Below are 25,062 nucleotides of genomic sequence, written 5' to 3'. Positions count from 1 at the left end.
ATGCCCAGTGGAATCTGAATCAGCTGGTAGGGGTCCTCTGACAGGTGGCCTCATGCCTGGAGGTGGAATAGCCTGCAATGGTATGGGCTGCAACACCGGTGGAGGTAGAATAGCCAATGCTGGTGGAATAACAGGACGTGGATCCGATGCTGGTGCTCCAACTGAAGGCTCTGAGTGATCAGCTGATACGGGAATAAAAGAGTCGGTCATCTCTGCTATCTGAAATCATATCGTAATATAAGAATCTTGTACCACGACGCAAACTATACTAATACCGGTTATACCATAACACTCAACCTCTCGACATTCTATCATCCTATACCTTACTTCTAATCCTATCCCTCTACCCATTCCCGTCAACCTAGGCTTGTGTCAGTGACTTATAACCTGTGGCTCTGATACCAAACCGGTGCCGTCCTCCAAACCCGGGTCAGAAGTTTGGGGTCCACACACACACACCTTATTTATAACCTGCTTATAACATTAATAAAGATAATAATAATATATGCAGTGACCCTACTTACCAACCACCACGGACCGCAACAGGTTAAAGTATGCACACAAGCCAAACACACTAATATATTACAAACCGTTCAAATCTCAACTATTTCAAACTCAAACTAAGTATTAAACATTATTACAAACTTTTACAAACTTAAATTATCCCAAAAGAAGCCTACTAGCTCAGCTTTCTCAACCTGAACCCCTAGCTCTCGCGCTGGACTGGGGATCCTCGCTACCAACTGGTTCATTTTTAACTGGAAAGAATATAAACAACATCGCACAAATGAGCTAACTAGCTCAGCAAGTCACAATGACAAAACTGAGAATAATGATCATCAGTTGAATATGATTATGATATCAAGTGAACAATGGGTTATGATTTAGAATTGGATATTATACTTTTAATTTAAAAACCAAGGTTAGGCTGCTGATCAGTCACGCACTAACCCCGAGCAAGGCACACAGCATTGCTCTAACTACTGGATCCAAGACACACATTGGCCTAACTTGACCATTATATGGTATGACCACGAATCTGGTCCACAATTTTATAAAAACCAATCCAATTCTAACATAATAACAGAATATGCAATAATAAACAATTAACCGAAATCATTAACAACAATAAATGTTTAACAATGAAAGGGTTTCAATCCTTGTAAGGATCAATAAGGCAATTTAAAAGCTTGGATGCTGGGTAATGAAAGAATTGGATAACAAAGGAATCAACATTTCAGGGTTTCAAAGATTTAGGCTTTCAAAGCATAGGATACAAGGATTGAATGTACAAGTAATTCAGTTCAGTGTTTGGGATTTTGTTTACGTGTATTTGTGGAGTAATATCGTATACTTGAGATTTGTGTTTAGGTATACAAAAATCAATGGTCTAGAAAGAATAAGGTTTATGGCTCAAGAACAATAACTGGAATCAGAGTTTAGGTTTCAGTGCTTCAAAGCACTTGCAATATCAATCTGACTATCAAATACTATAATATCTCGAGAAAGTTCAGAACACTTGCCTGATATTAGCTTACTACACTGCACTCGCTTCCAATCACAACCGTCTTACTCCTTAATTCTCTGTTTCCCTTTCCTATGCCTTGCCTCTTCTGCTTACATATCATAAGCATTTGTCAATGATCAACTCATAGAGTTCTATTCAACACATACTTCTATCTACACTTCGTTTTACCCAAATCCGATTAACGGATTGAAAGTTATGCAATAATCAAGTAAACACCGAATATATAGACCGATAGTCAATTAACAAGTCACATATTGCACATAATACATCACGTAATCAATGATATATTATTTATAAAGAAGTCTCGGGTCATAAATAGGCTTTCTGGTATTTAAAATGATTTTTAAAACATTTTTCAGAATTAAAACGGGTCGTTGGATGAATTTCGGGTTAATAAACAGGGTTCGGTTGGCCAATTCTGGCTCCGAAATAATTTTAGAATAATTATCGAGCCTTGGAAATAATTTAGAATAATATTTTAAAGCTCGAAACTATTTTTCGGAATTTTTAAATCATTTTTAAATAATTAAATCTAATTAAATAATTAATTAAAATCAATTAATAATTAATTAAATCAATTAATCAATTAATTTTTGAATTAATTGACCAATTAATCAATTAGAAATTAACTGAAATTAATTAACTAATTAATTTAGATTTATTTGTGAATTAAAAATAATTTTCAGAATTAAAATAATAATTTTTAGAATTTTCAGAAATTAAAAACAAATTTTTATAATAAAAATAGATAGAAAATATGATTTTTAAACATTTTTAAAACAGAAATCCAATTTTTGCAAAGTCTGGAAACTACAGGGACCAAACTGCATCGTTTTCAAAACTATAGGTACTAAACTGTAATTTTCCAGGGGGTCGCCGGAAAACAGTCGGGGATGGCCGGAGAACACGTTCCAGGGATGCTCAGGCCACCATTACCTCCAGATCACATCTACACAACACCAGAAACACAACCATGCAATCAATTCATCCTAACAATCCCTGAGTTGGCCGGAATTTGGCCGTGAAATTTTCCAGTTTCCGGCGAACATCGGAAAACTTCAAAACACAACTCCCTTCTCTACAGACCTCGTTGGTTCATGAAACTTATACGACTAGATTGCAAATTTCACAGAGAACACAACCCACTATAACACAACATCAACCTATCACAGAATAAGAAACCCCCAAATTTCACTTAAGAACATTCATACGGGTTATAAACCCTAATTTTAAAATTCGAAAATCAAACTCAAATTTGAATATGTTATTGAACTCCAAATCAGACGTATGACATATGAAAATCATCAGGAAAACAAGCTCTACAACATGCAATCATCAAATCATACAAACAATCATCCGAACAAAAATTCATATTTTTAATAAAATAAATTCGAAAATAAATAAATTTTTAGAAAAATAACCTTGATTTCTGCAGGTGTATGGATTACAGAATCGGTAAGAGCTCTTCAAGACCTTCAGATTGGTTACTCGAGCTTTCCAAACCGAATTCAATAACACCTCTAAATGCTTGTTTGATTCTTAGAACAGTTCTAGGAAATTAGGGTTTTTCTCTGAAAATTATATAATTATCTGTCTGCAAATGATTTTGATACGAAATAAAATACGGTAAAAGGCTATTTATAATTACGGAAAATTTGTATCCCGTTGGATCATTCCGGATATAAAACAGTACGTTTATTTGTAAAAACTGATCCAAACGGTATCGGTTTTCGGGATAATTATCCAAATCAGTACAATTTGTACTGCGGTCTTGGTCTCAGCGCCTGGTTACATGTATTACGAAGTGATAATTGTGATAGTTTAATAAAAAGCTCCCGTTTATCGAAAATACGGGTTTTATTGATTTACCGAAACGGATATTGTATCGAAAATGTTGCGCCGGGACCCGCGCAGGACAAACCGTACGCCGGATCGAAAAAGTCGAAACATGGAAAATGCTTGGAATATTACAATTAGGTTAGGAAGGAGTTCTCGAAAGAGTTTCGGGTTCCAAAAACGTAACAACGGGTGACGTCGGTTGGTTCCCGTTTTTATAAAATAGATTTTAATTACCCGGAAAAAGATTTTAGAAATTTCATATGATTCTTATATATCCATAAACCAACATAAAAATAATTAGGAAGATATGACAATTATCTATATTTTATTTTGGACATATAAAATTTAAAATACTCAATTAATATTATTTTTGAATATTCAAGTACAGATAACACTTAACAATTAGCTCACAGAATAGATATTGAACACACATAATGATTCTATAATAGCAAAAATAATTACACGATATATCCCGGATATTACAGTATTTATGCATGCCTGTTTCGTATTCTTGACTTATATATCTGTTGGTTCAAATGCTTATTAGTTGCATAATACCTATGCTAGAGATAAGCAGTAGTTGCGTATACCCTGAGTATAGGGGACCCAAAGGTGAACCCTTTTCTAAAACCGGGAGTAGATGTTCCCGAGTATATGATATATATATATTTATATATATATATATTGATATGGTTTTTAAAAAAAACTATTAATCGAATAAGGTTTATTCGATAACTTCCTATTATTTAATGAATATTACTTGAATATTCATTCGAGGATTTATGACTCCTTTTATTTTATTTAATGAATATTACTTGAATATTCATTCGAGGATTTATGACTCCTTTATATTATTTAATGAATATTACTTGAATATTCATTCGAGGACTTATGACTCACTTTATATTATTTATTGAATATTATTTGAATATTCATTTGAGGACCTATGACTCCGATTATTTACTGAAATATATTCTTTATTTTATTAAAGAATAAGGTATCGATAATCAAACTTATTTTTGATTATTCAAATAAAGATAGTACTTTCGTATAAGTATATCTTTGGTTATTTAATACTCATTTCAAGTATAAGTTTTACAACTTCTACTTCAAGTTATTTATATAGAGATTATCCTTATGGGAATATTATTTAATAATATTCAGATATTTTCTAATATATCGGGACTGATTTACTATATTAAATCAGCATTACTCCAAACACTCTTTAAAGTATTTTCGAGTCTTCAAAATGATTTTTAAAGGTTAGAGCAGATCCCAAAACTCGTTTTCAAATTTAAGATCTTCCTTTTTGAAGGGGACTTGAATACTCGCTCAAAAATCTAAGGGATCCGGCTCTGTGGTGTATTTTATATTCGCAACAAGGTTGCTGTTTTGATAAATGAATTGATTACTTACCCAACGTTCGGGAAGTAAGTCCATCTAATTGAGTCGGCATAAGCGACAGGCCGGGGTACGGTCTATCAAAGTGTAAGTGGCTGGGTGGCAGTCCATCAACGCGTAAGAGGCCGGGTGGCGGTCCAGCACAAGGTCCTAATACGACCAGGGTGATGACCGGTGGGGGATTCATCCATCTACTAGTAGAAAAGGTTACTTATTGGTATATTTGCCTGATCAGCAAGATATCAGGTTTATGCCAAAATTTCTTTTCTTTCCAAATTCATTGGATATTGCAACTCTGTTCATACTTTTCATGACAGAGGTTTTCAGGAAATGTATGAGAGATATATATAGGTGTATATATATATATATCGGGACTTAATGAAGTATCTCGTAACTTCATTTCATTCAATAATATTTCAAAGATTGAATCTATTCAAGTCTTATTTTGTATTCTCATCTATGTGATGAACTTTTGAAACTAATTATAACTTGAACGGTGGTAGTTCAAGTAGTATTCGGAAAGATATAAGTATATTGGAGTATCTTGTAACTTCATCTTTTAAACTTATATCTAGTAAATGATTATCTTGTGCGTGTCAAAGATTTTCGGAAAAACGTTGAGACAAGGTTTGATATATGAGATCACCTTGCAACGATATTTTTTATACAGTTATAAACTGGAACTCTGTGTATATTATACACGTCAGAGGATTTCAAAGATTGTGAAAAGTATATATGTACATATACTGAATATTTTGCGACTTCATCGCATTAAGATATCAAACTTGGTTCATTTCTTTTGACCAAGACTTTTATGAGTACTATGAGAAGGCTCATATATTGTTAATCATTATACATATTATTTTGGTGGGCTTGCTGCTCACCCTTACTTTCTTCTTTCATCACACAACAACAGATAGAAAAGCTGAACAGGACCAAGCTCCCGATTCGCAAGCGATTAGGAAACGTTCCGCAGTTTCCTATAGGCGTTGATGTCGCTGTAGCTGAGGTAGGAACTACCAATAGGCTAGGCTTTCAACTTTTGATGTACCAGACTTATGTATCTTTATCAATTGTAATAATGGCAAAGAAATGTAAATTTATTCAGAAACCCTTTTAAGGTGTATTGGCATATAATTATGAAATAAAACGACTTGTGATTATTTTTGGATATTCATCTCTGAGACTATAACTTGTGGTGTGTGTGTTTATTATGGGGTCACAGTACAGAGTAGTTGATTATTTATTAAGATTGGGTGTTATTAAGGGAAATGGAACTCGTGACAACCCGGATCCCCGACCCCGGATTTGGGGGTGTTACAATTTTCTTGTGTTATTGATTTTCACATAAATAAATAGTTCAAACATGTGAAACATAGTTTGTTAAATACTACTAAGTCAGCATCTAACAAGATAATCCTCATTGGATTGAATAGTCACAGAACATTCAAAACACTTTCAGAGTTTATGGAATCACATCAGATAATAAGCAGTGTTTAATATGTTACAATTTAAGCACATATTACATTGAGATAAGAAAATCTGTAAACACTGATCATAAAGTCTGATGTATGAGAACAAAAACTAAACAAATTTTGAGAAAGAATCTGAAACCATTCCAAGTTCATTTACCAGTCTTGTAAAAGTAGCTTCACATAGTGGTTTTGTGAAGATATCTGCTAGTTGTTGATCTGTTGGAACAAAATGCAATTCCACTGTACCTTCCATCACATGTTCCCTTATGAAATGGTACCTAATGCTGATGTGCTTTGTCATTGAGTGTTGAACTGGATTTCCTGTCATAGCAATAGCACTTTGATTATCACAGTAGATAGGTATTTTAGAAAATTCTAACCCATAGTTCAGTAACTGATTCTTCATCCAAAGAATCTGTGCACAACAGCTTCCTGCAGCAATATATTCTACTTTTGAAGGTAATATGGAAATTTATTTATGTTTCTTGCTAAATCAAGAAACCAATCTTCCTCCAAGAAATTGGCAGCTTCCACTAGTGTTTTTCCTGTCTATTTTGCATCCTGCAAAATCTGCATCTGAGTAACCTATTAGCTTAAAATCTGATTCCCTAGGATACCATAATCCTAGATCAGCTATACCCTTGAGGTACTTGAAAATTCTTTTCACAGCTATTAGATGAGGTTCTCTTGGATCAGCCTGAATTCTTGCACAAAGACAGGTAGCATACATGATATCTGGTCTACTTGTAGTTAAATAAAGTAAAGATCCAATCATACCTCTGTAGTTAGTAATATCTACTGATGCTCTAGTATCTTTATCTAACTTGGTGGCAGTGGTCATGGGAGTTGATGCAGTAGAACTGTCTTGCATTCCAAATTTCTTGAGTAGATTTCTGGTGTACTGGGATTGACTGATAAAAGTACCTTCTTCATTTTGTTTGACTTGAATTCCCAGAAAATTATCAACTCTCCCATCATACTCATTTAATATCTTGACTGCATTAACTTGGAAAATCTTTCACAAAGTTTTGTATTTGTAGAGCCAAATATGATATCATCAACATATATTTGTACCAAAAGTAAGTCTTTTCCATGGTTGAGGTAGAATAAAGTCTTGTCAATTATGCCTCTGGTAAATCCACTTTCTAGAAGAAATTGTGCCAGAGTTTCATACCATGCTCTTGGAGCTTGCTTTAGGCCATAAAGTGCTTTGTCAAGCCTATAGACATGATTTGGAAATTTTGGATTTATAAAGCCTGGAGGTTGTTCAACATATACCTCTTCTTCCAGTTCTCCATTGAGAAAAGCACTTTTCACATCCATTTAAAAGACTTTAAACTTCTTGTGAGCAGTATAAGCCAAAAAGATTCTTATGACTTCCAATCTAGCAACTGGAGCAAATGTTTCATCATAGTCAATACCCTCATGTTGAGAGTTACCTTTAGCAACCAGCCTTGCTTTGTTTCTTGTAATTATGCCATCACTGTCAGTTTTATTTCTGAACACCCATTTTGTACCAACAATTAATTTGTCCTTTGGTCTTGGTACTAGTGTCCAGACTTTATTTCTTTCAAATTCATTTAACTCTTCCTGCATTGCTTGCACCCAATCAGCATCTTGAAGAACTTCTTCCACTTTTTTGGTTCAGTCTGAGATAGAAAGGAATGATAGAGACATTCATTTGTTGTTGTTGTTCTAGTTCTGACACCTGCTTCGGGATCTCCAATTATTAAGTCAGGTGTGTGTGATTTAGTCCACTTCCTTGCAGATGAAAGTTGATCTCTAGAACTGAATCCTCCCCCATAATCCATGTTGTCTCCATTAGCATTTTTTGATGCTCCCCCTAAAGTTATGCCCTCTGAAATTCCAGAATTTGAGTTGGATCCTTCAGGAATTGAAGAATTAGAGTTTCCAGAATTGTCAGAATTTGGCTCATTAGAACTTGATGAATCAGAACTTGAAGAGCCAGTGACTGGTTCTGATGCTTCTTGAGAGTCTCAAGATGTGGTATGATCATCAGCTTGCTCCCCCTAAACAGGTAAATTTTCCTTTGGAGCAGTTACCACAGTTTCAATAACATCAGAACTTAACCCGTCAGAACTTACAGGATCAGGATTTAGGTCATCAGAATTTACAGAATCAGAATTTACATCTTCATTTTCAAATCTCAGCTGATCATCATAATTGAAATCTTCAAGTCCAGTAGTCATTTTATCATCAAAAGATACATTGATAGATTCCATGACAACCCTTGTTCTTAAATTGTAGACTCTGAAGGCTTTTGTTGAAAGTGGATATCCAACAAAAATTCCTTCATCAGCTTTTAGATCAAATTTTGACAACTGTTCAGGATGAGTCTTAAGAACAAAATACTTGCATCCAAATACATGAAAGTATTTCAGATTTGGCTTCTTTTTCATCACCATCTCATATGGTGTTTTTACATGCTTGTTTATGAGTGTAGCATTCTGTGTAAAACAAGCAGTCTGCACAGCTTCAGCCCAAAAATAGGTTGGTAGCTTTGCTTCATCAAGCATAGTTCGTTCAACTTCAATAAGAGTCATGTTCTTTCTTTCTACAACTCCATTCTGTTGTGGAGTTCCAGGTGCAGAAAATTCCTGCTTTATTCCTTGCTCTTTACAGAAGTCTTCCATGATTGAATTCTTGAACTCAGTGTCATTATCACTTCTTATTATGTTAACAGAATCTTTGACTAACTTATCCAGCTGTCTAACATGATCAGTTAGAGTAGATGCAGTTTCATTCTTCTTGTGCAAGAAATACACCCAAGTGTATCTTATGAACTAATCCACTATAACCATATCATATTTCTTCTTTCCAATAGACATGATTTACTGGACCAAATAGATCAACATGCAGTAAGTGATAAGGCTCAAGAATTGAGGATTCAATTTTGCTCTTGAATGAAGATTTTCTTTGTTTTGCCTTTTGACATGAGTCACAAAGACCATCAGGAGCAAATATTGATTTTGGCAGTCCTCTCATAAGATCTTTCTTTACTAGATCATTTATGTTGTTGAAATTTAAATGAGAGAGTCTCTTGTGCCAATTCCAGCTTTCTTCAATTGATGCTTTGCTTAACAGACAGATTGCAGAACCATCAAAATTTGTTGAAAGTCTGGTTTCATATATATTACCATGTCAGTAACCTTTCAGAACCAGTTTTCCTGTAGAATTACTTACAACTTCACAGTGTTCTTCAGAGAAATCCACATGATGACCTCTATCACAGATTTGACTCACACTTAGCAGATTGTGTTTAAGTCCTGAGATAAGAGCTACTGTTTCAATTATGACATTCCCAAGATTGATATTGCCATATCCCAGAGTCTTTCCCATGTTTCCATCTCCATAAGAAACTCCTGGGCCAGCTTTCACTACAAAATCTGATAGCAGGGCTTTATTTCCAGTCATATGTCCTGAACATCCACTGTCCTGAACCATGATGTTTTTCCTGTTGCCCTGCAATCACAAAAACCACTATTGATTATTTTTAAGGACCCATACTTGCTTGGATGCTTTGGCCTTGTTAAGTATGTTAGCTTTTACAGTGGATTGATTTTCAGAGTTTATGCTAACAGACTTTTTATTATATTTTATGTTAGGTCACACTTTCACTGTAGAGGGGGTGAATACAGTGTTTATTACAATTAAATCAAACTTCAAGAACTTATGTAACAGAAAACAAACTTTATTTAATCAATAAACTCTGTTACAATCTGGAACTGTTATCTCTCAGTGATGAACAAAATATCACGAGAGCTGCTAGGGTTATAGTAAATAATATTCTCGATAATGATAAAACTTATAGTGTAAACCCTATGTCTGTGTTTATATACTACACAGTTACAAGATAATCGCTAATTGATATGGAATATAATTCTGCTTCCTAAAATATATCAATCAGATATCTTCTATTCCAAGTATTCCATTCTTCACGGAATTCCTTCTTCATGCATATCTCTTCTTATGTTTATCTTGATCTTCTTAACTTTAATCAGCTACTGTCCTTATCTGATCGTCCTTCAGCACTTAAGTTCTGATATCTATCTCCTGATAACATAAGTACTGATATCCCTTAAGTTCTGACTTCCAGTATAAGTACTGATCAGTTAAGTACTGATTTGTTCTGTTCAAATAAGATCTGAAATCTAAACATAAAACATATTAGCCATGACATTATCAAATATATCTAACAATCTCCCCCACCTTGTAAATTAGCAAAATATACAAGTTTAACAGATATTTGATGATGTCAAAAACATTAAGTACAAATGCATGAGAAATAGACAAGATAACTACAACTTACAGTCCTTAAAGTTTTTACCAATTCAACTTCTGATAACAACTTCAATCTGTATAAATATCAGAATTTAAGCAGTTGTAGATCTTCGACTTGGCTTCATCATTTTCTGATCTCTCTGATGTCAGGAGTTGTTCTAAGATAATTCTTCAACAAACATTTCTCAGCATATCTGAGTTCATCAATCATTCTCCGTTTGACATCTTTAAGCTCTGCAGTATCTTCACCAGTTTGAAATATTGCAGCTCTGAGATCATTAATCTTTGCTTTTCTCAACTCCCGATCTAGTCTTATGACATAAGCTTTGTTAGACTCTAGATTGAATTCAAGCCCCTTAATACCAAGATATGTTCTGATCTGTGCAGTATTAGACTTCATATCAACAATATCACCATTGTGATCTCTGTACTTTGGAACATATCTGCTGTCAGACTTAACAGAATAAAGTCTTTTCTGTCTCTGAATCTGTTCTTTTAAGTAGTTTGCAGCAGTCTCTGTTATTCTGTTATCCACTTAAAGTAAGAAAAGTACATGCTCCAATTCTTCAAAATACTTCAAAGGAATAGCATTTTGTCTTATATGATAAACCCTACCATCTGTCATGAAATACAACATAATGTATTCTTTCAAGTAGGTATGGTAAACCATCTGTACAGATTCTAGTTGATTCAATCTCTCAGGAGTTGCTCCAATACCTGGTTCACTCAAGGAAGTTGGATCATCGGTAGTGTTGTGTACTCTTCTTTCATCAGCACTTCCCAATCCAGTTTTATCTCTAGCTTCCTTTCCAGTAACTACTCTTGCTTCAAAACCACTTGAAGTAGTCTTCAAAGATTGAGTCTGTTTTGCTTTAGTGAATCCTGGTAGGAGTGTTTTAGATTTATTTTCTGATATCAAGTTAACTTGAGCACTGTCAGAGGTTACTTGCTTCTTTTGAATATCAGAACTTACAATTTCTTGACTCTGAACAACTTGAGCCATGTCAGAGGTTGTTTTAAGAACTTTTCTTAAAGTCAGAGCAAGATTATCTTTTCCATCAGTAATTTCTTCTTCCTCAGGAGGTACATAAGGCTTGATAGGTTCACCAACCTTTTCTTTACCCTTGGATCTTGGATCTATCTGTGGTTGTGATCTAGCCAAAGTTTCTTCAGTATGTATCCTTTCTTTGATCACAATGCCTTTAGATTTTGGAAGTAACATTTTACCAGAAGCTTCAGATTTATATGTGACTTTCTCTGATTTAAGTCTGGCTTCTTCTTCCTTTAAACTTTCCAAGTCCATCCCTGGATTTTCTTGAAGAAATAACTGTCTTGACATTTCCTCATCAAGATCTAGAAGTTCATCAGAACTTATCCTTTTACCAGCAGCAGAACTTATTCTTTTCCCAGTATCAGAACTTGTTCTGTGACTAGCTTGTCTTGATGTAAACCTTCTACCTTGACTATGACCACCACCCATTCCAGAGTTTCCTTGGTCATCTTTTCCATCATCCTTTCCTTGCAGTGACTTGTTGGTTTTGCATTTGGACTTAATTACCTTCTCCCCCTTTTTGGCATCAGCAGGTAATAAAAGAGAGATAAGTAGTTCCACTGAGGTCTGGATTTCAGTAAGTTGCGATTGCTGAGAAGCTTGATTTGTCAGAATTTGATCAATCTGAGCTTGTTGCTTCTCTTGAGTTTTCTCAATATAAGCAACCCTGTCAATGGTAGGTTGGAAGAACTTTTTCTTATCAAGTTTCCAAACTTGTTCCTGTTTAATAAAGTTCTCCTGAATCTTGTGTAGCTCTGCATGAGTGTTGGAATGAAGACCTTGTAGATGTTTAGTACTCAATGCAGTGACTCTAAGCTGGATTTTAAAATCATCAGAATATAACATTTCATTAGCTTTAGTCAAGTGCTCAGCAAGATGTAAAGCATTTGGAACACATGAAACTGAGTTCCATTCCTTAGTCCACTCCTGACCTGCAGGAGTTTCACTCCAAGGTACTGGTGCATCCCTGATAACAAACTCCTTTAGCAGTTCAGACTTAGGAAGAGTCAGTGGAGGAGTATGTCCTGAAGGACCTGATTCATCAGCATCTACAGTTGTAGCAGCTTCACCAGTATCTCCAATATTTGCAGCATCAGAACTTAAAGAATCAGTATCTTCTGATAAGACAACTGTGTGAGTAGCAATGGAGGCTTCAACATCCTCTAATTGCTGATCTGATACTAAGTTCTGATCAACAGCCATATCCTGATGCTCACCTAAAATCTGATCATCAGCATCTTAATGCAGAGAAGGTGTTAGTGATAACTCAGGAGTTTGAACAGCATCAGTAACAGGTGTTGTGGAAGGATTATTTGCTGTTGGAGCTTCTAAGAAAAGTATTTCAGGCACAACCAAGTTCTGAATATCAATTTCAGCACTTGTGCCTGGATCAACAAGAGACCTAGAAGGTGAATTAGCCTTGTCAGATACAGGTTCCTGAGATGGAGTTGATGAAGAAGAAGTGACTGGAGCAAATTCCTTGTCTTGTGAGATCAGAGATTCCTGATCCCCTTCCTTAGCTGCTTCCTCCTCATCATCTGAAACTGGCCTCTGTGCCCTCTGTTTCTTGTACTTCCTTGTTGATTTGGATTCCTTGGGAGTTTCAGGAACCGTCATACGTCTAAGCCTCTTGAGAAGCCTAGAACCCCCAATTGCAGAATCCTTCTGAGAAGTTGCTTTCTCAGCTTCATCTACCACAGGTTCTGAAGAGGGAATCTGATCCTCAGAATCTGATTCATCTCTCAAAGTAATCCTCCTCTTCTTCTGAGATGTTTGAGGAACAGTCTTTGTTCTCTTTGGCTTAGAGGATGTAGGCTTCACAGTAGGTGCTGAAGAAGAAGGTTGAGCAGTCTGTGAAGTGGAGAGATAGGATTTGAGATAAGTTCTGAGGGTAGGTTGAGTAGAATGAGAGGTAGGGACTGAGGTTGATGGATTTTGGTTATGGTGAGTTGGTTGAACATTTGAGTAAACAGATTTGTAAGTAGCAGGATCAGCATTTACCAGAATCTGTTTCACAGACTGAGGAATCTGTAATTGTCTCACCATTGATTTCTTTGTGTCAGCATTTATCAGGTCGTTAAAGTACCTTTTTGCAACCTTAAAAGGTGGGGTTTGAGTGCTGACTAACTGGGGTTCAGTAGTACAATACGTATAAATAAGTTGACAGAATCTAGCAAAATAAACAACATCTCGATCCTCTGTCATCCTATCCCCAATAAAACCAATTATTCCAGTTCCAAAATCAAAATGAGTTTGATGGATAATAGCATACCCGATGTGCTGACTCAGAATTGGGATGGCATCAAAATTTGAACACTTGTTGCCAAAAGCCTTGGTGATGCAATCGAAGAAGAAACTCCATTCTCTTCTGATATTAGCCCGTTTCAACTGTCCAAGTTTCGTCAGACTCTTTTCATATCCCAAATCAGTCATTAACCCCCGAAGTGCTGATTCCTCTGGTATAGAGAAGGTACAATCTTCTGGAAGATGTAATGCTCTTCGTACTGTACCAGGAGTGACTACATAGGAAGAATCACCCACTTGGAAGATAATACTGGGAGTTCCTCGTTTACCACCATCATCATAAACTCCAGTCCTCCATAACCGCAGAACTTGTTGACTTGAAAATAATTCAGGCTGAGTTAAGGCGTACCCAACCTCACTATGTGCAAGAAGATCTTGCACAAAATGCAATTCAGATGGAGCTTCAGCATGATCAAGAATTGCAGCATAGTTGTTTGGAACAAACTTTGCTCCATCAATGATTAAATCCTTTGGTGCCATGTGAAAAAATATTGAAATTCAAGTATGCCTGTTAGGTGTTTGAGATAATGTCTGTATGAAAAACCAACGTGAGAAAGAATGAGAAAGAGAGTAAAAGTAAGAAGAGAGATAAAGTATAAAGAAAGTAAAAGATTAAAGAAATCTTCTCTCTGTTGTTCTTATACTCTAAAAAAAATGTTACCGTTGGACACCTGTCAGACATGCAGTAATAACGGACAGTTACTGGGCTCGAGAAAACAGGAATGATTACTTACCCAGTTGCCTTGTTTCAAGGAAAAACCATTTCAGTTATCAAGAGACACAGGTTTAATTCAAAATTGAAACCGTTAGCACTGATTGAATTGTTTTTCACTGCAACATTAATATCCTTAAAATGAATCATGTTAAAAATGACCGAGATAATTTCGATGAATAAGTGCTGATAAAGAATCATAACTTAAAAAAAACAAAATTTAAAAGGTCATCAGAATATCAAGCAGGATTTAACAACACAAGATAAAATAACTCAGAGACAAAATCTTGAAGTAAAAACAGTTTTCATTAATATATCAAGTCAATACATATATGAAATAGAGATTACATCAATACAAGATTTGCCCTAAGTTTCTAATCCTATCGTCAACAGCTTTAGTCCTAGCTAAGAAGCCTGACAAAGCTGAGGATGAAGAAGAACAGGAAGAAGACGAGATTAAGTCATCTTCCTCTTCCTATCTTCGACAAACAAGATGGCGAGTCGTATGATTCGCTCTTGCTGACGGATAGCTTCTCGCCTTTCCTCCTCTAGGCGCTCCAGATGGTGATGGTAATCCATCTCGAAGAATAGAAGGTGAGCCAGCACCTCCTGTGGGACAGAGTCCCAGATCTCCTCAGGAATGGCTGTTATATGCCACTCCTGCTGCCACTCGGCACAACTGAGCTCCATTGTGAAGGTTTGTGTGTTCAAAAACATGTTGTATCGAACCATTGTGTTTTTGACAGAAGAAGGAGGATAAGTGTGTGTGATGGAAAGACTAATGTGAAGTGGCTGTGTATATAGGCAAGAGAATGCCAAGAGACGCAAAGATATTTAATGCTGACAGGTAGAATTAATTCTACCTCGTCTCCCTAGACTTTGAAAAAGAATAACAGTCATTGGAAAAGGAATGTGCACATGTAACAAGAGTGAACTGTTCAAGGACGAGTGCCATTATGTTTTAACCATAGACTATTAATCTTCCACTTCAACATTTCAAAATTGAGCTGAGACTGTTACCAAATTTTACTCACAGATAAGTCAAGTAAAGGGTTAGACTGAAAAATCAGAACTTAGACCTATACCAGAACTTAACAGTCATCAGAACATAATGTCTTAACTCAAACAAGGAATATCTATCTTAGTAAATACTCATACAAGTTCTTAGTTATGAACGTCAGAACTTAATCATCAGAACGTATAACTAGAACTTGTCCTCAGAATTTGTGCAAAAGTGACACAATGACTGTTTATCTAAAATAACATAGACCACCACAGAAATTTCATCATTCATATGGAGTGATGTGTGTGTGCATTAAGCTAAATAACAGACAAAGAGTAAAGTCTGATCTACTTCAGTACATCTTAGAAATAAGTCATAATTAAAATTTTGCTAAATAGCTGTCATTATCCTGAAACCTACTGATAAATGAGTTCATGCATGAGTCCACCTCAACTGTTTTTGTGCTAATTTTATGCATCTTTTGAAATTCTATTTTACAGAGGCTTCTCAGTGTAAGTGAGTCACGACTGCTTATCAGAATTTATGCTATTATCAGAGTATTTCTCCGGTAATCATAGAGTGTGAAAAGTCACCAAGAAAAAATATTTTGCTTTTCTAATGCATATTTACTTAATACCAGCAATGCACTTGGGTCGTCCCATTCACATTTTTACTCTAGATCTCAAAGGAGTACCTGATATTATTCTTTGATTCTTTTTCTTTTTCTTTTGATAAGTGAGGTTTATCAGCACTTAGTACATTCAGCAGTTTTACTAGAATCAGAACTTAAACAGATGAGTAGCATTATTCTAATTTGGGACTTAGTAGTAAGATGAATAAAGTAAACTAAACTAAGCTCAAGTATCAGAATTTGCTTGTGTCATAAGATTTCCACAGAAATAATTACTTCTTTCATGGGATCATTTGTTTATTGAAGACTAGTAGGTCAGTATCTTGCACAATTATCCTCATAGGGTAGAATAGTTACTGAAACAGACATATCACTTATCAGAGTTTAGAAATATGTATCAGACAACAATCAGTACTTAAAAACATTTATCAATTAATGCACAGAATATACAAAGAGATTAATTCTATAAATACTGATCATAAAGTCTGATAACAAGTTTAAGCAGATTTAGAGAAAGAACCTGAAATCATTCCAAGTTCATTTACCAATTTTGTAAAGGTAGCTTCACACAGTGGTTTTGTGAAGATATCTGCTACTTGTTGATCTGTGGGAACAAAATGCAATTCCACTGTACCTTCATCCACATGTTCCCTGATGAAATGGTACCTGATGCTGATGTGCTTTGTCATAGAGTGTTGAACTGGATTACCTGTCATAGCAATAGCACTTTGATTATCACAGTAAATAGGGATTTTGAAATACGTTAACCCATAATCCAGTAACTGATTCTTCATCCAGAGAATCTGTGCACAGCAGCTTCCTGCAGCAATATACTCTGCTTCTGCAGTTGATATGGAAATTGACTTTTGTTTCTTGCTATACCAAGAAACCAACCTGCCTCCAAGAAATTGGCAGCTACCACTTGTGCTTTTCCTGTCAATTTTGCAACCTGCAAAATCTACATCTGAGTAACCTATTAATTTAAAATCTGATTCTCTAGGATACCATAATCCTAGATCAGCTGTTCCTTTAAGATACTTAAAGATTCTTTTTACAGCTGTTAAGTGAGGTTCTCTTGGATCTGCTTGAAATCTTGCACAAAGACAGGTAGCAAACATGATATCTGGTCTACTAGCAGTTAGATAGAGAAGTGAGCCAATCATACCTCTGTAATCAGTAATATCTACTGAATTACCAGTATCCTTATCCAGTTTTGTTGCAGTGGCCATGGGAGTGGATGCACTTGAACAGTCTTGCATTCCAAATTTTTTCAGCAAGTTTCTGGTGTACTTAGATTGACAAATAAAAGTTCCTTCTTCACTCTGCTTGACTTGAAGGCCCAGAAAATAACTAAGTTCTCCCATCATACTCATCTGATATCTTGACTGCATTAGGTTGGCAAACTTTTTGCAAAGTTTGTCATTTGGAGACCCAAAAATAATATCATCAACATAAATCTGGATCAAAAGTAAGTCCTTGCCATGGTTGAGGTAGAACAGTGTTTTGTCAATAGTTCCTCTGTTGAATCCACTTTCCAGAAGAAACTGAGCTAAAGTCTCATACCATGCTCTAGGAGCTTGCTTAAGTCCATAAAGTGCTTTATCAAGCCTGTAGACATAATCTGGATGTTTGGAATCTACAAAGCCTGGAGGTTGTTCAACATATACTTCCTCTTCCAATTCTCCATTGAGAAAAGCACTTTTCACATCCATTTGAAAGACAGTAAACTTTTTGTGAGCAGCATAAGCCATGAATATCCTTATGGCTTCTAACCTAGCAACTGGAGCAAATGTTTCATCATAGTCAATTCCCTCCTGTTGAGAATATCCTTTTGCAACCAGCCTTGCTTTGTTCCTTACAATTATGCCATCACTGTCAGTTTTGTTTCTGAATACCCACTTTGTACCAACAACCGATCTATTCTTGGGTCTTGGCACTAAGGTCCAGACTTTGTTTCTTTCAAATTCATTCAACTCTTCCTGCATTGCTTGCACCCAGTCAGCATCTTAAAGAGCTTCTTCCACTTTTTTTGGCTCAGACTGAGAGAGAAAAGAATTGTAAAGACATTCATTCGAAGTACCTGTTCTAGTTCTGACACCTGCCTCAGGATTTCCAATTATTAAATCAGGTGTTTGTGATTTTGTCCACTTCCTTGCAGATGGAAGATTTTCTCTAGAACTGGATGCTCCCCCATGATTCATGCTGTCTTCGGTTTCATTTTCTGATGCTCCCCCTGAAACTATGCTCTCTGAGTTGGATCCTTCAGTATTTAGATTTTCAGTACTGTCAGTACTTGGCTTATCAGAATTTGACAAATCTGAATTTGAAGAGCCAGATGTATGTTCTGATGCTTCTTGAGATGTGATAATATCTTGAGTATGCTCCCCCTGCATTGGTGCATCTTCCTTTGACGTAGTCACCACAGTTTCAATAACATCAGAGTTTAATCCATCAGAATTTACAGTATCAGGACTTAGACTGTCAGGACTTGAGGTATCAGAATATGAATCTTCATTTTCAAATCTCAGCTGATCATGATCAATGCAATCTTCAAGTCCAGTGATCTTCTTGTCATCAAAAGAGACATTGATAGATTCCATGACCACTTTTGTTCTCAAATTATAGACTCTGAAGGCTTTTGTAGAAAATGGATATCCCACAAAGATTCCCTCATCAGCTTTTAGATCAAACTTGGATAGCTGTTCAGGATGAGTCTTGAGAACAAAACACTTACATCCAAATACATGAAAGTATTTGAGATTTGGCTTCTTGTTCTTCACCATCTCATATGGTGTTTTTCCATGCTTGTTAATGAGTGTTGCATTTTGAGTAAAACAAGCAGTCTGCACAGCTTCAGCCCAGAAATAGGTTGGAAGCTTTGCTTCTTCAAGCATTGTTCGTGCAGCTTCAATTAGAGTTCTATTCTTCCTTTCAACAACTCCATTTTGCTGTGGAGTTCCAGGAGCAGAAAATTCCTGCTTTATTCCATGATTTTTGCAGAACTCTTCCATTATCAAATTCTTGAATTCAGTGCCATTATCACTCCTCAAAATTTTCACAGAATCTTTGATCAATTTATCCAGATGTTTGACATGATCAATCAGGATAGATGCAGTTTCACTTTTTGTGTGCAAGAAATACACCCATGTGTATCTGGTGAACTCATCTACTATGACCAACGCATATTTCTTCTTTGCAATAGACATGACATTCACTGGACCAAATAGATCAACATGAAGCAGATAATAAGGCTCAAGAATTGATGATTCAGTCTTGCTCTTGAACGAAGATTTTCTTTGTTTAGCCTTCTGACATGAGTCACAAAGACCATCAGGAACAAACACTGATTTTGGCAGTCCTCTCACAAGATCTTTCTTGATCAGTTCATTTATCTTGTTGAAGTTTAAATGAGAGAGTTTCTTGTGCCAATTCCAGCTTTCTTCAGTTGAGGCTCTACTCACTAAACAGATTGCAGAACCATCAGAACTTGTTGAAAGCTTAGCTTCATAAATGTTACCACGCCTGAATCCCTTCAGAACAATTTTTCCTTTAGATTTACTAACTATTTCACAATGTTCTGCAAAGAAATCAACATGATAACCTCTGTCACAGATTTGACTTATACTCAGTAAGTTGTGTTTAAGTCCTGAGACCAGAGCTATATCTTTAATAATGACATTCCCAAGATTGATATTGCCATATCCCAAAGTTTTTCCAATGTTGCCATCTCCATAAGAAACACTTGGGCCAGCTTTCTCCACAAAGTCTGATAGCAGGGCCTTATTTCCAGTCATATGTCCTGAACATCCACTGTCCAGAACTAAAATATTTTTCCTGTTGCCCTGCAATCAAAAAGACCACTAATTATTAGTTTTAAGGACCCAGACTTGCTTGGATCCTTTGGCCTTTTTAGGTTTGTTAACATTTGCAGCGGATTTAGCATCAGATTTTATGTTAACAGTTTTCTTATCAGAACTTATACTACCAGACTTTGAATCAGAACTTACACTAGAAGGAACAACAGAAACTTTCTTTAAAGAAGGTTTTATTTGATAATAATCATAGTACAAACTATGATATTCCTTACAAGTATAAATGGAATGCCATAAACTACCATAATGAAAACAAGGATTTTGTGGTTTGTATCTAACAGACTGACTCTTAACTCCTGACTTTGAAGATAAGGAGTTAATATTCTTATTCTTCCTGCAAAAAGAAGCCAGATGGTTAGAACTTCCACAGTTATGACATGCTTTCCTAGGAGCATCAGGAACAGATTTATAGTTATTGCTTTTATTCACACCTTCCTTTCCATTCCTGTTTTTCCTAGGTGATTTTACCTTGTTTGCATTCTTAACATCTTTCAGCTTATGCTTAAGCTGCTTCTTTGTCATTAAGTCTATGTTAACTTCAGCTGTCTTTTCCTGTGTTAGTTTGTCAGAAGCTAATTCCTTTTTAACTTCTGATTTCTCATTTTCAGATTTTTCAGTTACAAACTTAACAGGTTTTAACTTCGGCTTTTGCTTATCAACAGGCTTAATTTCTACAGTTCCTTTTTCATTTTTATTTTCTCCATAGCCTAAGCCCTCTTTCCAGTTTCCACTGCTTAGCAAATTTTGAGTTGTTTTGCCAGAGTTAGTCCAAGTTCTTATAATCTCTCTCTCCTTTTCTAACTCAGTTTTTAGAGATTCATTCATTTTTAGCACTTCATCCCTAACATAAAAAGCATCATCTCTATCCTGCTGAGTTTGATGGAACATGACTAACTCTTTTTCTAAGAAATCATTTCTTTTCCTAAAGGCAAGATTTTCAGAAGTTAATCTTTCACATGTTAAAGTTTGATCTCTATAACTAACAAACATGGTTTTAAGATATCTTCTCAACTCATTAATATCATCAGTATGAAAAGCATAAGTAGTCTGGGGTACCTTTGTTTCAGCAGCTTCAGAACTGCTCTCAGAACTTGATTTATCAGCATTTGCCATCAATGCGTAGTTCTCCTCACTTTCAGAGTCTGAGGTGTCTGTCCAGCTTTTCTGCTTTGTGACAAGAGCTTTGCCTTTGTCACTCTTGGTCTTCTTGCAATCAGGAGATATGTGGCCTTTCTCACCACAATTATAACATTTAACATTAGCGTAATCTCCTCTGTCAGACTTTCCTACTCTTCCTTCAGATCTTCTGAAATTCTTCTTATCAGAACTTATGCCTTTTCTGGAAAACTTCTTTCCCTTCCTGAACTTCCTGTATGCAATCTTTGTGATTCCTTTCACCATAAGAGCACACAGCTTCATCATCTCCTCATCAGCATCAGTTTCAGGCAAGCTTTCAGAATCTGAGTCATCATCACTCTCAGAACTTGATGACTCAGTATCAGACTTTATGATAAGAGCTTTACCCTTGTCTTTCTTTGAGGAAGGTGGTTTGGGGGATTCCTCTTCAGCCTTGAGAGCAACTGTCCTTGACTTTCCTCCTTTCCTCTTGCTTCTTTGTTCCATCTCAAGTTCATGAGTCTTGAGCATTCCATAGATTTCATCAAGAGTTGTTTCATCAAGATTGTAGTTGTCTCTTATTGTTGTTGCCTTCAAATCCCAACATTCAGGAAGAGCTAACAGGAATTTAAGGTTTGTATCTTCAAGATCATACTCCTTATTTACTAATGACAAGTCATTCAAGAGTTTGACAAATCTATCATATACATCAGTCAATGACTCATTAGTCCTAGAGTCAAAGTGTTCATACTCTTGAGTGAGTATTGTCTTCCTGTTCTTCTTAACTGTTTCAGTTCCTTGACACCTTGTCTCCAGTGCATCCCATATCTCCTTAGCAGTCTTACAGTTGATTACCCTGTTTGACATTACATTATCAATGGCACTATGCAATAAGTGTCGTACCTTGGCATCCTTAGCAATAGATGCTATATCTTCAGCAGTGTAATCACTCTTTTCCTTTGGTACGGTCATTGCTGCTTCACCTGCAACTATAACAGCGAGCTTGGTAGGTTTGTGAGGCCCTTCCTTGATTCTATCAAGGTATTCTGGATCTGTTGCTTCTAGAAACATGTCATCCTTACCTTCCATATGGGATATTCAGATGGTCTCAATATGGGAACTCTGATAGTCTCATATCGACTCTGAGTTGATGTCTTTGATGATTCCTCAGTTTTGGTAGGCTTAGTTGGAGTTTCTGTGTCAGACATGATTGTTTTTGGATCTTTAACTGTATGTGTGTTAACAGAAGGCTCTGATACCACTTGTTAGGTCACACTTTCACTGTAGAGGGGGTGAATACAGTGTTTATTACAATCAAATCAAACTTCAAGAACTTATGTAACAGAAAACAAACTTTATTTAATCAATAAACTCTGTTACAATCTGGAACTGTTATCTCTCAGTGATGAACAAAATATCACGAGAGCTGCTAGGGTTATAGTAAATAATATTCTCGATAATGATAACACTTATAGTATAAACCCTATGTCTGTGTTTATATACTACACAGTTACAAGATAATCGCTAATTGATATGGAATATAATTCTGCTTCCTAAAATATATCAATCAGATATCTTCTATTCTAAGTATTCCATTCTTCACGGAATTCCTTCTTCATGCATATCTCTTCTTATGTTTATCTTGATCTTCTTAACTTTAATCAGCTACTGTCCTTATCTGATCGTCCTTCAGCACTTAAGTTCTGATATCTATCTCCTGATAACATAAGTACTGATATCCCTTAAGTTCTGACTTCCAGTATAAGTACTGATCAGTTAAGTACTGATTTGTTCTGTTCAAATAAGATCTGAAATCTAAACATAAAACATATTAGCCATGACATTATCAAATATATCTAACATTTTATATCAGACTTTATATCAGACTTTATATTTGAAGGAAAAATGCTAACTTTCTTTAAAGAAGGTTTTATTTCATAATAATCATAGTACAGACTATGATATTCCTTACAAGTATAAATGGAATGCCATGAACTACCACAATGAAAACAAGGATTTTATGGTTTAAACCTAACAGACTGACTCTTAACTCCTGACTTAGGAGGTAAGGAGTTAATGTTTTTATTTTTCCTGCAAAAAGAAGCAAGATGGTTAGGGTTTCCATAATTAAAGCACTTCTTTCTAGGATCATTAGGAACATGCATATAATTATTAGTTTTATTCACACCTTCCTTTCCATTCCTATTTTTCCTAGCTTCCTTTACCTTGTTCACATTTTTAATCTCTTTCAGCTTATACTTAAGCTGCTTCTTCATCATTAAGCCAATGTTTACCAAACCTGGTTTATCCTGTTTTGATTTGTCAGAAGTTGACTTTTCTTTGACTTCTGTTTTAGAGTTTTTCATCTCTTCAAAATCAGACACAACAGTTTTTCCAATAAATTTAACAGATTTTACCTTTGGCTTTACTATCTGGTTGATAGCACTTGGCTTAATTGGCAAAGTCCCTTTCTCACTTTTACCATCTTTATAACCTAATCCCTATTTCCAGTTTCCACTACTTAGAATATTCTGAGTTATTCTGCCTGAGTTAGTCCAAGTCCTGATGATTTCTCTTTCTTTTTCTAATTCAGTTTTTAGATAATCATTATGTTTAAGCAATTCATTCTTAGCATACACAACATTATCGTTCTCTGTCTGAATAGTGTTCATCTTGACTAACTCTTCTTCAAGATAGCTATTTATGTTTTTGTACTTTAGATTTTCAGATTTTAATCTTTCATTCTCTAAAGTCTGATCTCTATAGCTAATATAAATGTTTTTCAGAAATAATCTCAACTCATTAATATCTTATGTATCAAAAGCAAGAGTTGATAGAGGTACCTTTAGTTCAGCAGTATCGGAACTGCTATCAGCATTTGCCATTAAGGCATAGTTCACCTATTCTTCAGATTCTGAAGTGTCTACCTAGTTTTTCTTCTTTGTGATAAGTGCCTCTTTTCCTTTCTTGCAATCAGGAGAGATGTGGCCTCTTTTACCATAATTGTAGCATTTGACATTTGAGTTGTCTCCTCTGTCAGACTTTCCTCCTTTGCCTTCAGTCTTTCTGAACCCTTTCTTGTCAGAACTTCCACCTTTCCCAGAAAACTACTTACCCTTTCTGAATTTCTTGTAGGCTATCTTTGTGATACCCTTCACCATAAGAGTACACAGTTGCATCATCTCTGCATCAACATCCACTTCAAATAAATTTTCAGGTTCTGAATCATCATCATCAAAATATGATGACTCTGAATCAGACTGTATGGTGAGAGCCTTTCCTTTTTCCTTCCTAGAGATAATTGGCTTTTCTTCAGTCATTAAAGCAACCGTCTTAGACTTCCCTCCATGCCTCTTCTTTCTTTGCTCCATCTCAAGTTCATGAGTCTTGAGCATCCCATAGATTTCATCAAGAGACATATCAGCAAGTTCATAGTTGTCTCTTATTGTAGTAGCTTTCAAATCCCACTTTTCAGGAAGAGCTAGTAGGAATTTCAGATTTGAATCTTCTGGATCATATTCCTTATCCACTAGTGACAAATCATTCAACAGCTTTATGAATCTTTCATATGTATCAGTTAGTGACTCATCAGATTTTGAGTCAAAGTGCTCATACTCCTGTATGAGTATTGTCTTCATGTTCTTTTTGATGGCATTGGTTCCTTGACATCTCACTTCCAATGTATCCCAGATTTCTTTTGCAGTCTTGCATCCAATCACCCTATTTGACATGACATTGTCAAGTGCACTATGAAGCAAGTGTCTTACTTTTGCATCCTTGCCTAGTGAATAGATGTCTTCAGTGGTGAGTTCTCTCTTTTCTTTGGGA

Source organism: Apium graveolens, chromosome 2, assembly GCF_009905375.1.
Source record: "Apium graveolens cultivar Ventura chromosome 2, ASM990537v1, whole genome shotgun sequence".
NCBI lineage: Eukaryota > Viridiplantae > Streptophyta > Magnoliopsida > Apiales > Apiaceae > Apium > Apium graveolens.
This window is presented reverse-complemented; position numbering follows the sequence as displayed.